This window comes from Diabrotica virgifera, chromosome 4 (genome assembly GCF_917563875.1).
Source record: "Diabrotica virgifera virgifera chromosome 4, PGI_DIABVI_V3a".
Classification (NCBI taxonomy): Eukaryota; Metazoa; Arthropoda; class Insecta; order Coleoptera; family Chrysomelidae; genus Diabrotica; species Diabrotica virgifera.
Genome location: NC_065446.1, coordinates 230,148,424 through 230,164,731, shown reverse-complemented (window position 1 = coordinate 230,164,731; position 16,308 = coordinate 230,148,424).

Sequence of the window (16,308 nt, the reverse complement as noted above, 5' to 3'; positions counted from 1 at the left end):
AATTATTAATTTCAAAGTTTTATGTGTTGTTATGTAGTCATGTTGTGACTGGCTGATTGACATAAAGTCCATGCCAATAAAAAAAAGTATTATGTGAAATATCTTGACGAAAATTATACATAATTTCAAAATTTCACTTGCATTACTCATCTACATAATACACATTTTTGAGATGAGGTTGTTAAGCAGCTTCTAAAAACAAAAATATACAGGGTGTTTAATTAAAATTAAAGATAATGGACTATGCTAGACTTGAGTGAATCACCCTGTATATTCAAATTTATGTTTAAATAATCCATAGTTGAATTTAAAAGTTGGCGTATCCTAGCGTTTTTATAATTTTCTAAAATAATGACACATGACACAAGCAATTTTATTCCATAAGTGGTTTCCATACATTATAATTTTAAATGATCACCCTGTATTATTCATAAAGACCATGAAATCAGATTGTTAAGCAGCTTTTAAAAATATAAAACTATACAGGGTGTTCCATTAAAAATAAAGCTTATGGACTACGGTAGGCTTGCGTGAATCACCCTGTACATTTAAATTTATGTTTAAAAAGCACACATTTTGATATACCTATGAAAATCTACGGGTCTCAGCGTTTTTTAAAATTGTTTCAAACAAGGACAGAAATAATTTTATTCCATAAGTGCCTTCTTATAAATATACAGGGTGTTTCAGAAAAGGTAACACGATCTCTAGGATAGGTGAAAAACTGAAAAATAATTGGGGTTTGCTTACTAATTCATTTTTGTAACGGCATGCTTTTTCACGATACAGGGCGTTGAAGAAGAAAAAGTTTTACACATTTTTTTCACTATTTTTCCGAAACTACTGGCAACATCGTATATTATTCGTTATACAAAAATTTTTACTAAGCAAAATAAAATGTTGAAATAATAAATATGTTATTTTATTTTAAGCTTTTATTAAAAAAGATAAAATAGGAAAATACATGAGAAGAACAATACAGGATGAAGCCAAAAATGTATGTAAGGATGGGGCCAAGTAGGGAAAATATAAATGTAAAATTAGTAATAAAAGATTATTATTGTAAGTTTTGGACATATTTCATGTCATGGGACATGAAATTACGATTAGCAGGGATAACCAGACACATGAACTGAATAGAAGAATCGTTCTTGGGTGGCAGTATTTGGAAAACTGAGAGAAACTTTTAAAAGTGAGTTGTCCACATGCCTAAAGAGAAAGGTATTTGATTTGTGCGTCCTCCCAGTCTTGATGTACGGATCAGAAACACTTACCTTAACTAAAGCCTCGGCTACCAAACTAAGAGTAACGCAGAGAAGAATGGAGCGGTCAATGTTAGGAATAACTCTGCAAGGCAAAATCAAAAACGGAGAAATCAGGAGAAGAACAAAGGTGACTGACGTCATCGAAAGGATAGCCAGGTTGAAGTGGAGATGGGCAGGACACATAGCCAGAATGACAGATGGGCGATGGACAAAAAGGTTATTGGAATGGAGGTTAAGAGAAGACAAGCGAAGCGTTGGTCGACCGCCTACAAGATGGATTGACGACGTAAGAAAGCTAAATATAAACTGGATGAGAGCGGCGCAGGATAGGCGTGGTTGGAAACGAGGGGAGGAGGCCTATGTTCAGCAGTGGACATGTGAGGCTGGATGATGATTGTAAGTTTTTATTATTACCTCAAATGAGATTAAAATAATAACGAAGTTCTTTTACCGAGTTTCCGGTACTTTTCGCAACCTAGTTTTCCATTTAGGTTCAAATGGTTACTTGGGTGTTACGTAACGTTTAGGTAGGGGGAGGGGGTACAGAAAAACGTTACGGTGCGTTACATGGGGGGAGGGGGGTCAAAAATCTTCAAAAATTGCGTTACGTAATACTTGAACGCTCCCTAAAGGCAAGCGTCCACAGACCCGCATCGTACGTATCGGACGCATCGTACGCAACGGATTTTAATTTGCCTTGCACAGAAATTTATGTAACCGCGTCCACTGATCCGCATCGTACGGATCGCATTATCGATTGTAAAACTAAAATCCGTTGCGTACGATGCGTACGATGCGGGTCTGTGGACGCTTGACTTAAGGAGGAAATCCGAATGACGTAAAGAATCTATATTAATAGAATGAGATTAAAATATCCCCATACAACGTGATTATATTATTATATTTAGACTGTCAGGTTACAGTGTCTTTTTAAACAAGGATATAATACTATTGCTAAACAATTAAGTAATTATCTCCTTGACAACGGTATTATTTAGATAATAACTATTGTTTATAAATAACAATTTTTGCAAGTAAGATATGAAGAAACGTTCTACGCAAAAAAGATATTTTTGAAAACTGCTATCTCATAATAGACGTTAGGCCATAGTTTTGAAATATTGTTTTTTTATTTTTACTATATTTCATTTAAAAACAAAATCAGCTTTCTTTAAATAACTTTTTATAAATAAACAAAAATTGGTTAATTATATCTGTTTTATTTGAGTGACCTCCTTGTCGAAAATTGTTTATCGAAAGCCAAAATATATTTCGCGTGTCAATCTACAAGTTAGAGCGTCAAATAAATAACTTATCTTACATTCTTTTAACAAGTTTAGAGCCGTTTTACATGACCGAGATTTACTTCGAAACTGACGCTGATATCTACCATGAAAAATTATCTAATAAAATTATTAGATGTAAAACACAAGATTTACTCTGAAATTTCCCATGATAATTTTCAATATAAAAATTTAGAACCTGTTCTATATTCTAGAAAGTTTTCAGAGTAAATTGCGCGAGTTTTTGCGCAGAACGTTAAATAACGCGGTTTTGTTTACGATAACATAACCTTTATAATTAGAACACGTGCTGATTTGTTTATTCAGTGAAGTATATTTGCTGAACCATCAAATTATTATTTTTGCACAAAAATTTAGTTCTCTGTCCAAATATATTTAACAGTAAAAAATAAATAAATGAAAGTTGAAACTTATAACCTTAAAATGTCATTTCACATTTCTTCTTTTCTTATGTTACCTCTAACTTAGTTTCCTTTCATCAGTGGCCTTTTATTTATAACAAAATTCTATTTAATGTCAGTCACATTCCACACTACGCATTAATGTCAGTCACATTTCACAACAATTACTTATGTTACGATTTAACTGTGTAGGTGTAAAACTAGGAACAATGGAAAAATTGTATATGCTTTTTCTCATGAGGATCTTTTAGTGCGTCACAGTTTTTCGATTTCTTTCTAACGCGTTAAATTGCATGTGTCAGAAAAAAACGCACGTCGGTGATTACATTTCGTTGGTGACATTTATAACATTTATTCTAGTTGTCAATAGATGGCGCTATAATCGATATAAAAATTATTTTCGAATTATATAATATATCTACGAATATAATCTGTACAATTTATAAGAATATACAAATCAAAGAAAATACCATTTTATAAATGCAATAAACAGAACTGATTTGTTTTTATGCCAAATTGCAAATAAAATTTGACAACTGTCAGATTTAACTAAAATGTCATGTCACTAAAATGTATATTATCACGGACTTACCTTTTTTTCTATCATTTTTGTGACGCGCTGAAAAATGCTCATGAAAAGAAGCATAATTTTACTACATAAATTTTCGTTATTATTATTGAAATAATTTTCGAAGTAAATCTCGGTCATGTGAAACGGCTTTTTCTGATTTATTCCCAAAAGAATAATAAAACCCAAATGAATCAGAGTTTTTAGAACAAAATACTATAGAAAAGAAAAAAAACTTAAAAATGAATAACCATTTTCAATTCCGTTGCAAAACGAAAATACAGCCGAACCATATTCCAGTCCAGTCAGAGAGTGCTACAAGCACCTCTACCGGTTTCGAAACTTATTAGTCTCTCATCAGGAGGCACATATGCTGCTCTCCCTGATCCAACCAAAACAAACCCCAGCGTGCAGTCCCGAATTGCAACGAACGAAATGGCATAGATGCCCTAGCGGCAACTGCTAGCAAAAGACTAAGTTTTCACTCTAATGGCATATAACATATCCCACCAGAATGAAAACAATGGGAACCTTCTCTGGTTACACCTCCGTATGGCTTGCAAATTGTAGAAGCCTCGGAGGTGTAACCAGAGAAGGTTCCCATTGTTTTCATTCTGGTGGGATATGTTATATGCCATTAGAGTGAAAACTTAGTCTTTTAAAAAAAACTTAATTTTAATTGATTGTCACCTCAGAAACCGTTTTCAAAAAACAAACTCAATGAATTATTTTGTTTTATTACTTGGAACCAGAAAAAAATCTTCTAATGGTTTAATATTATTTGCTCCATCATCATCATCAACAGCTATTCCATCCTTACTCAGATGTAAGCCTTCCTTAGGTGTGTCCATTCATATCTAGTCCTGTCGCCAGGGGGGGTACAACGGCCTCGTTAATTCAGATGGACTTACTCAAGTTTTTTTTATGTATTTTGACCCGTAGAACACGAATTTTTTGGGTAACAGTTGATCCGGATGTCGATAAGATTGTTATAGACCAAGAACTTGAGGAATCAAATAACAGCGATTTTTGGCAAAACAAAACAATATTTTGTATTTTTTGGGCCATTTTAAGTAAAAAATATTTCTACAAGTTTTTTCGTAGGATGCACAGTTTTCGAGATAAACGCGGTTGAACTTTAAAAAAATCGAAAAATTGCAATTTTTGAACCCGAATAACTTTTGATTAAAAAATAAAATATCAAGTCTGCTTACCGCATTTGAAAGTTTAAGTCAAATTATATCGGTTTTGATTATTTGCATTGGTAAAAATTTATTTTTTTATTGTTTAACAAAGCTATAAACACGTAGGGTTTCCCGTGCTTTTACATGCGTTTTAACGCATGTAACGTAGAAATAGTCTTGATTGCACTAGTACCTATTCTACCTACTCGTTCGATTTTAAATGAGAAATCATAGAAACATCACTCACGCACTAGTTGTTTGTAGCTTTGTTTAACAGTAACACAATAAATTTTTAGCAATGCAAATAATCAAAACCGACATAATTTGACTTGAACTTTCAAAGGCGCTAAGCAGAATTGCTGTTTTACTTTTTAATCAAAAGTTATTCGGGTTTAAAAATTGCAGTTTTTCGATTTTTTGAAAGTTCAACCGCGTTTATCTCGAAAACTGTGCATCCTACTAAAAAACTTGTAGAAATATTTTTTGCTTAAAATGACCCAAAAAATACAAAATATTGTTTTGTTTTGCCAAAAATCGCTGTTATTTGATTCCTCAAGTTCTTGGTCTATAACAATCTTATCGACATCCGGATCAACTGTTACCCAAAAAATTCGTGTTCTACGGGTCAAAATACATAAAAAAAACTTGGGTAAGTCCATCTGAATTAACGAGGCCGTTGTACCCCCCCTGGCGACAGGACTAATCTGTTTGCTGTTTTTTGCATCCATTCCTGGCCAGCCATTCGCTTGATGCAGTGGCGTGCGGTGACATTTTCGGTAGGGGAAGCGATTCAATAAGAGTATAAAATTATTTTCTTACGGGGGTCGAGATCAAAATATATACTATGTGATAAGTATATATGTACCTACTTAATAGGTAAATAGTAGGTTTATATAATATACCTAATATTATACTACTTGTTAACTTATATGGATTAAAAACAAAAACTATAAAAAATTACCTGTAAAACGAAGCAAGCAAGCAAGCAAGAGTGTTTAACCCAGCCTGAGAGACTTGCACGCACCTTGAGAAAGATATTCGGGTGATACAATTCATTGGGGAGAGGAGGATTTACTCCTAGAAGCGGCCGTCACTCCACCCCGCCCCAATATCTTTAATATTATCCATGCCTCGAGATAAAACAACCAAATTAAGTCTGTGTGCTAAACAGTGAAAAAAAATTGCATGTTTAAACTGTTCCTTTACTTTAGTTTGAAGACCTGCTAACTGACCAGCCATTATTGCAGCACCATCATAGCTCTGAGCGACAAGCTTGGAATTACATTCTTGCTTAGAAATAGTATCACACACAATTTGAAACATAGCCTCTGCAGTCCGATCGCCAGTTATGTTCACGAATTCTAAAAATCTCTCTTGAGGAATACCATCAACCACATATCGCACAACAATGGATAACTGATAAAAATTGGTTACATCTGTTGTTTCATCAAGTTCAATTGAAAGAAATGGATCTTTTTTATCTCATTTTTAATATGATCCATTACAACGTCAGCCGTACATTTAATTAAGTCGTTTTGGATTCTGTTTGAGGTACCTCGGAAAACTGTGGAATTAATAAATAGTTATTTTCCTAACTAGTGCGGAAAGTAATACTTTCACGCACGAGACTGCCGTTGACCCGAACGACGCGATAGCGGAGTTCGGGCAAGCAGTGGAGTGCGGGGAAGACACTTTCCGCATGAGTTAGGAACAATATTTTTTCTAGGGCCGTACGTTTGGAAAAAAGCCACAAAAAATAGAGTTATATCAATTTTTATTTGTCCAAATAATTTAAATGATTGTCCAAACTATAGTCAATGCGATATGCCCCGAATGTTTTTTCTTTAATTGTAGCACTTAAATGGCACTTACTATTTACATGTCGCTTTACACTTTTGTGAAAATTATTTAAATCTGTAATGCCGACCGAGTTCCAATGTGTTTTTTCGCTTGTATTAAAAAGAATACAGGGCCAACAAAATAATTTTGATACAATTTTGCAGCCAGTTAATCATTCATATTTTTCATAAAAACCCACATGGAAATGTTTGGTAAATTTCTTTGCCGATTTTTCCACTTTTGTCTCCAAATTAATGGGCTCCTTTGACCTACCAGACTTCATAATGTCTACTTTCTCTTGATAACTTCGACTTGAAAATCCTTTTTTTAATAAACTACACACAATACAAATACAAAACCAGTTGTCTATATTGTTCATAAATCCACAGGACGGTCCACTCGCTCCTTCCATTGCAGAAAAAGATAAACGACAGCATAAAATTTACAATTAAAAAAAAACGTCGCCTCGTAACCCTACGAATTTCGACTGACAAGTAAATGCTGGCCGTAAGGCGACCAGAGAATCGCTTCCAGGGTAAGAAAATTCGCAAGAACTCAAGATGACTTGAGTGTGCGGTAATTAAACCCTGACCACCCCTGGCCAACATTTGGATGAATCAACTGCGCTGATTTTGAAAAGAGCTTCCGTACAGGCACGACCCTTGGTATAGGATGCGTTAAATTGTGTGTATATTATTATTTGAGTTCGTTTATGCGATAAATTTTTAATATTTTCGATCGTATTGCCTACATAATAGATTACTTAGATTAGGGAAAATTTGTTGATAACTAAATATTAATTAATAATATATTTTCTTATATCGAAGTATAGGGAAGCGGTGGTTCCCCCGCTTCCATGGACCGCACGCCTCTGGCTTGATGTCATCAGTCCATCTTGTTTGAGGTCTGCCTCTACTTCTTTTGCTTGCCCTTGGTCGCCAATCGAGAATTCGCTTTGTCCAGCGGTTGTCTTCCACCCTTCCTATGTACCCTGTTCAGTTCCATTTTAACATGGCAACCTTCTGGATCACATCTGTTACTTTTGATCGTCTTCTTATCTCTTCGTTGGACTTGCGATCACTGAGCTTACTGTTAAGCATTCGCCGTTCCATAGCTCTCTGAGTCACTTGAAGTTCGTGGACTACTGCTGTTAAAAGCCCAAGTTTCAGTTCAACATGTCAAAACTGGCAACACGTACTGATCGAACGTTTTTGCCTTTAAAGTGTAAAGTATAAGCAGGCCCGACCCCAGTGGTGGGTGAACTAGGCGGCTGCCCAGGGCGGGAAATTTAGGGACGGCAAATTTTAGACGACAGCCAATTTTTGAAATTGAAGAAATAATAAATTATGTTTTTAATATTATAAAACATCAATATTATGAACAAGAGCGGCAAAACCAACGAGAATCAGCTAGGACTATCATCAGCATCCACATCTGCTGCCGCCCCCTCTCAGTCGAACTACAGTCATCTAGGACAATCATCAGCATCTACGTCAGGTACTGATGACACTACTACTGTCACAGGTAACAATGTTATTATTTATTATGATCCAGCAAAGTGGCCCAATAAAATTAATGATTTTGTTAGAACAACTTTGGTAACAAGACGCCCCCGCCAAAATTATCCGTTGCAGAGGCTCAGTTGTGCCCGAAAGATAATTCAGATTTCTAGATAGATGCCCGTAGATGTACAACTAACTACTACAGATACAAAATGTGCAATGGTGAAACTCTTGAGAGAAAGTGGTTAATTTATTCTAAGACAAATAATTCTGTGTACTGGTTTTTCTGTAAAATATTTTCCAATGTCAAAATTAAATTTAGTGAAATAGTACTTAGACCCAAACCCAGACATCCAAAGTGAAAGTTATCCTCCAACACCAAATTGTTCTATATGGTCCACATAATCTTCAGAAAAAAGTCACACCATTTTGAGCGTCGGGTTTGGGGGGAGAAATCTGCAAATTCGTAGTTTTTTACGTTTTTCGTCAATATTTCTAAAACTAAGCGGTTTAGCATGAACAACCCTCTACACAAAATTGTTCTACATTAAATTTGACATAAAAAAGGCCCTATGCATAACCCTTCTAAAATGAACGGTTCCAAAGTTACGGAGGTAGTATATTATAATTGGTCCAAAAAAAGGCGTAACCCAGATATCCAAAGTAAAAGTTTTCCTTCAACACCAAATTGTTCTATACGGTCCACATATTGTTCAGTAAACAGTTACACCATTTTGAGCGTCCGGTTTGGGGGGGGGGATAGGGGAGAAGTCGGTAAATTAGTAGTTTTTTTACGTTTTTCGTCAATATTTCTAAAACTATGCTTTAGCGTAAGGAATGTTCTATAGAAAAATGTTCTACATAAAATTTAAAACACAAAAGGTTCATACATAAAATCAACGGTTCCAGAGTTACGGAGGGTGAAAAGTGGAGGTTTTCGATACTTTTTATATTTACCGATTTCTCCCCCCAAACCCGATTCTCAAAATGGTGTAACTTTTTTCTGGACATTGTGTGGACCATATAGAACAATTTGGTGTTGAAGGATAACTTTCACTTTGGATGTCTGGGTTATGCCATATTTTGGATCAACTATACTATACTAAAATGGATATAATTGGAAACATATGGCTGACTTTGTCCAGCCACGCTAAGTCTCCAGCTCATCGACAGTCTCAGCGACAGTGGGTAGAACTAGCAATTAAACAAGAATCGGACAAAACCATAGACGAAGAAACACAAAAAGTTATGTAGAACGACTTATATCAATAATACAGTTCCTAGCATAACATTGTCTTTCATTGAGAAGCGATTCTGATAAACTTGTTCATCACAACAATGGTAATTTTTTAAAACTTGTTGAGCTCTTAGGAAAATTTGATTGTTTTACAAGAGCACATTACGAGAACAACGAATGGTAGTAACAATCAGCATCACTACTTGGGAAAACGTATTCACAACGAAATTATTCAGCTCCTCTATGACCAAATCAAAAATGAAATTTTAAACTTTTTGAAATCAGCAAAGTATTATAAATAATTTTAGATTGTACATCCTCATATTTCTGGAGTGGAACAGATGACTATTGTTGTACGTTTTGTCGATTTAGGTCCCTGTTCTTCACAAAGTGTAAAAATTGCAGAACATTTTCTTAGATTTGTGCCATTACTGGCAACCACTGGCTTGGGACTTACAGAAGTTATTTTGCAAAAACTGAATGAACTAGGAATGCCTTTGGGAGATATGAGAGGACAAGGGTATGATAATGGGGCAAACATGAAAGGGAAGAACTTGAGAGTTCAAAACAAAACTTTGAAAATGAATCCTAGAGAATTTTTTGTCCCATGTTCTAGCCTAGCCATTCACTGAATTTAGTCGTGAACGATGCTGCTAAAGCCTCACAGTTTGCAGTGTCTTTCTTTTCCTTAGTGACAAAAATTTACAACTTTTTTTCAGCATCTATTTATCGTTGGGCTGTACTGAAAAATCATATTTCTAGCCTAAAATTGAAACGTTACTCCGAAACTAGATGGGAAAGTAGAATTGATGCCATTACTTCCAATCAGATACCAAATTGATATACCAAATCAGATACCAAAGAAATCTACAATGCTTTTGTAGAAATGACTATCAATAAAAACAACGATACAATGGTTGCTCATGAGGCAAGCTGTTTGGCAAATCAAATTCGTGATTTTACTTTTCTTTGCTCTGTGGTAATATGGCATAACATTTTACTTCACATCAACGCAGTCAGCAAATCACTGCAGAGTATTGGTATGGGAGTGTATCAAGCTGTAAGTTAATTAGAAAAAACGGAAATCCATTTTAGGTCTCTCAGAAATAATTTAAAATTCCAGGGCTATTTGACAGACTCAAAAGAGATATCATCAAAGTTAGAAATCGAGAATTCGAAAATCGGAGGCACAGTAATGAGAGAAAAGTGAAAAATGGTATTAAGTTGACTTCGATTTAAAAATTATAGACACAACCGTTAATGCATTAAGTGATAGATTTCAGCAAATTAAGAGCCATGGTGAAATTTTTGAGTTTTTGGGTCTACCAATGGGGTCGCCGATCTTGCCCAGGGCGGCAAATTCCCTAGGGCCGGGCCTGAATATAAGTATAGTATTTGCTCCATACATAGTAATTCAGACATAAATTATATAAGAATTATAAAGTAGAAGACTTAAATAATATTGTAAATATTTTGTACGTAATTTAAAATGGTACGTAATTTAAAAATGGTTCTGAGGTATCTCCGTCTTAAACAAAGAATTTCCTGAGTATCAACAAGCTTCTTTCTACAATGAACAAATTCTATAATGTTTGTCCACTTGAACTTCAATTTCTCTTAGGAGATACGAATCTTCATCGATTGTACCCAAAAATTTGACGAGTGTCGGTATCTCTTTTTTTAAATAAAATTCGTGAACTGTTCTTCTTATTTTTTAATTTGTTCAGTAAATTTAACTTTTGTGCCTCAAACTATCATTTGGAGGTTTACCAACTCCACTTTTTAATTTTAATTCATTTCGAATTTGATATATCGTTGATTTGCGTGCACCTGTCATATTACTTGTCTTTTCAATAGTATCGTTAACAGAAACAGAAGAATGTCCATTCTTAAGAAATTATAAACATTGCTTATAATTTTTTTCTTATTAACCGATAATGAACACATTTTTAAACATTTGACAGGTATAAACTTTGAACTACACTGCATTTTTTATAAATGTAACCACAACTAAATACTTCTAATTATAACATAAAATTAATCAAAATTCTCAAAAATGAATTAATTCAATTAATTTCATTATTGTTTTTAACAAGTAACTGTAACCGTAGCATTATTGATTTCTAAGAAGCAGATGATAACTAACGATTTACCATTATGATTTACCATGTCTTCCAAGTAATGAAGATTTGGTAGATCGAGTTCCAGAGTTATCAATATCTAATAAGGAGTGTGAAGAGGACGAGTGCAATTAAAAGTGCATTCACAAGAATTTGGTATATTTTTTTTATACTTTTTTCCAGATTGACATTTTGGATTCCGTTAACACAAGATACCTTCATTATTTTAGTTTTAACATTTTCTAATAATTATGTATTCAGTTTTTGATATTCATTTTTTTAGAATTTGTTAAATTTTACCTCTAATACGACGTTATTCTATTTGTTATCTTTTAATATCAGTTATTGTTTATTGACATTTAAACTTATTTGAAATAAAAAATTAGTATATTTCTTAAAAATATAGGTAAATTAATAATATAAGTACTTTACTATTGTTTATAAATAATAAAATATTGATATGTATATTATCACAAGAGAAATGATGTAATTAAGAAATACCTACTTAAGAATAATAGATTATATTAGGACGATTTTATGATTAATAATTTCTCGAGTATCTTATTTAGTAGTAAACAATAATTAATAGAAATAAGTCATAGGTATTTCAGACTTTAACGGTTGGTTCATTCAATAGATAAAATACGTACTTATCTATTTACAATATGTGTTACAGGTATCCGGTATACCTATGAACTAGTACAAACTCATAATTTATAGCTGAAAAACAGATTCACAAATAGACATCACAACAAAACAAGGCAAAGTGCGTTATTGTCCAAATTACCAAACTATACTAAAATCACAATAAAGATGCGCTATACTACAAGCACAATAAAGATCACGATAAAGATAAAAAGCAAGACACGTTCAATTACCAGAGAACGGCAGTTCTCGCCAGTGGCGCACACCCACACCCCCTACACGCGACACTATATAATATACACGAAATTTTCGATTTTCTAAATCTGACGGAATTGAAAATTGTGCCAACTCCCATCTTAAAGTTCAGGAAAAGACTCACCCATTCGTATATCAACCATCCATTTCGGTCCAAGGGTGTGGATTTTACGGCCCTTCCTATTTAGGGTCTGTTTTTCGTTCTCGTCCCCAATACTCCCAAAAACTTCAAAAATTTAAGTCCGACCTTTGCGGCTTCCAATAGTGCTGATCATTGCCTTTCCAACGCATGTCTAATTTTGAAAATCGGTTATACCATTCAAAAGTTACCGAGTTCAGAAATATGACTCAATTTCTATTTAAAAAAAAAAGGAAAATGTTTGTGGATATGTATGTATGTATGTATGTATGTTAGGAAAAATGAAAGAACACCCATGAACGAACATATATAACACGCTGTATTTTTCTGTCACCGTGTCATACAAAAAATCTGCCAGCGCAAGTACATGTAATAATTATTATTACATGTACTTGCGCTGGGCAATTTTCTTTGTGACACGGTGACAAGGAAAATACAGCGTGTTTTATACAGTGCGTCCATAAAGTAACGCATAAATTCATTATTTCGTAAACCAGCGACATTAATGAAAAATCCTGGAACGGATCGATTTTTATTTTTAGATTCAGATTTTTTTGCATATATATCATACTAGTGACGTCATCCATCTGGGCGCGATGACGTAATCAATGCTTTTTTTAAATGAGAATAGGGGTCATGTGATAGCTCATTTGAAAGGGTATTCAATTCTCTATTTACTAATATAAACATTAACCTAATTATTTATACAAGGTGTTCAAAAAAACATTTTTTTAATTAAAATAATTGAGACAAAAAGAAGAATATACGTAATTTATTTAATTCAAAATACGTTTTACTGTTGTCAGAAAACAGCAAAAAAATGTTTATTTGAGAAATAAATATTGTTTTTTGCTTAAATTCAATGTTAAAGCTAAAGCTGCCACCCACCTGTCGCTTGGCAGTTTGAAACTTTTAGTTTAAGCGAAAATCAATGTTTATTTGTCACATAAAATTTTTTTCTGTTTACTGACAGTAGTAAAATGTATTTTGAATTAAATAATTACATTATATTCTTCTATTTGTCTCACTTATTTTAATAAAAAAAATGTTTTTTGAACACACTGTATAAATAATTATGTTATTGTTTATATTATTGGATAGAGAATTGAATACCCTTTCAAATGAGCTATCATATAACACCTATTCTCATTTAAAAAAATCATCGATTACGTCATCCCGCCCAGATGGATGACGTCACTAGTATGATATATATGCCAAAAAACCGTAATTTAAAAATAAAAATCGACCTGTTTCGGGAATTTTCTTTAAAGTGACCGGTTTACGAAATAACGAATTTATGCGTTACTTTATGGACGCACTGTATGTTCGTTCATCATGGATATTCTTTCATTTTTCCAACTGTATGTATGTGTGTGTGTGGAAAAGTTAAACCAATCTGATTTTTTTTTCTGTGTTTGAAGAAAGGGTCAGGGCCGATTCAGAACCGGGGTAGTTTGTGACTTTTGACCACCCATAAGCCAGCTATAGAACTTGGTAGATACAAAATGGCATATTTTTGGGGGGTATATATCTTCAGTTCAAGAAGAGACAAAAGAGCCGCAAATACACCAAATCAATAGTGTTGAGTTAAGCTTTCAAATGGTGTTCAAGCCGTCAGGATCAGACATACCCACGGCTCAGTATAACTGAAAAACTGAAAAACTAAACTTTGAAAATTTTGGTTTTTCCACAATTACTCAAATTTCCAACCTACGAATTGAGCCAATAACTGAGCGTTTATAAAAGGACTCTAGACGACTCTGGCGGTGTATACCTAATATGCGGAAAAATTAGAATTTTTAAGTTATGGGCTTCATAAGTATGATCAAATCTATTTCCTATGGGAAAAACGGTTTTTCAAGCTCAATAATTCCTGTAATAACTTTAGCTATCATACTTGACCTAAGATGCATCAGATACTACTTGTCAATACGTTTCAAACTCATGTTTAGTGATCAAATTCGGTTAAGCCGTTTAGAAGTTATTAAGCTACAAAGTATAATCCAATAATTAACGATTATTCCCGAAATGATTTATGTAGTTGTAGTGGTTACGACGCTAAATTTGATCTGGCAACGGGCAATCAGAGTTCATTAACCGGCCATCCCAATATTTTTTTCAATCTATTTTGAACAGAAAAAAATCTAGTGTACATTCGATGGACACTAGATAATTTGGGAGATAATACGACAAAGGCGACCATTTATAAAGCTTAGCGTGTAATCGAGAAACATTGCATTCAACTTTATACATTTAATTTATAAATAACTTTGAAGAGTGGCGCATACAATATTCCAGCTACAAAAGACCTGATATGAATATTACGTGGCGCGAATATGTTCTTTCATTTTGATGCAAAACAAAATTCTAGTTTTATTTTAAAAGATTTTTCCATAATATTTGCTAAATTTGAAGTAAGCGCGCCACAAGAGTTTCAAAATTCAAACTGTATCAAAGTTACTCTTTTGTGGCGCGTTTTACTTTAAATTGAGCAAATATTATGGAAAAACCTTTTAAAATAAAACTAGAATTTTGTTTTGCATCAAGATGAAAGTACATCTTTGCGCCACGTAATATTCATATCAGATCTTTTGTAGCTGGAATATTGTATGCGCCACTCATTTTTACGGCGTTTAGCGGTTTTTGAGGTTATACTTCTTTAGGCGCAATTGAGATTGAGGGTGAATTTATATTGATCTGCGCGCATGCGCACACCGACAGTTTGGTATTAATCTTTATACGGGCTCTGATTGGGTGTTGAAATGATCTGTCAATAATTGTTCAATATGGAGGTTATCGGTAAACAAAAATGTTGTATAATATATTAGTTTTTATTGTTGTGAGGACAGAAATAAAATCAAATTTATAATTATAGTGACTTTTTAAATAGTTTTGAAAAGCCACAGGTACGTAATTCTAAATGTTTCAATTGTATTCCAATAAAAAATTATCTTATACCTATTTGGAAAATGTAAAAAAAAATAATGTACTTACCTAGTACTTGCTATGCCACACCCCTAGTAGGCAATGCTTTAATTTACATAATCTGATTACGAACAAACTTTCTACAAATTTTCATCTAATGTATCGTTTTCTTACTCTATATATTGTTGTATTTTAATTCGACAAAAATCAAACTAATAAAAATTCATATAAACAAAATGTCAAAAAGTTGTTCAGTTTGTGTATATTCCCACATGACGTATACGCGAAGGTGGTGCAGTTTGAAATCGCTTCGACTCTCGTACGGCGGCATACACGGGAAGTAGGTTCAAGTCCAATGCAAGTTATATCATTTTTTTATTTTTTTTATAAATTTTATGATTGTAAGTATATTATTATATAATTTTTTTCAGAAAATACGTATTTAATTAAAATTTTTGGCAACAATTATTGTTCAGAAATCATTTGTGGCATTTTTCAATGTGTTTGTGTGTGTTTTAAATTTTAATTTTTTTAATTTTTGGTATTGTTTTAATAAAAAATTTTGGAAAGTAGTAGAGAAACTGTTTAAAGTATATTGATTTCGTTGAAATCATATAATAGAAGTATAACTTCTTACGTGCGTACAAAGTACACACATTCTTTTTTATTCTTGTTTTAAATACGAAGATTTGAAACTTGATGTTTGTAACGTTGCCAGGCAACTTTAAATAACTTAAAAAACGAGAGTTTTTAGTAAAGTGCATACTCCCAACTCTCACATACGCATGCCAAACATGGACCTTGACCAAAGCAAACCTGGATAAAATAATGAAAACACAAAGATCCATGGAAAGAGCAATGTTAGGAGTAAAATTAAAAGGCAAAAAGCAAAACAACTCGATAGGAAATAAAAACAAAAGTCAA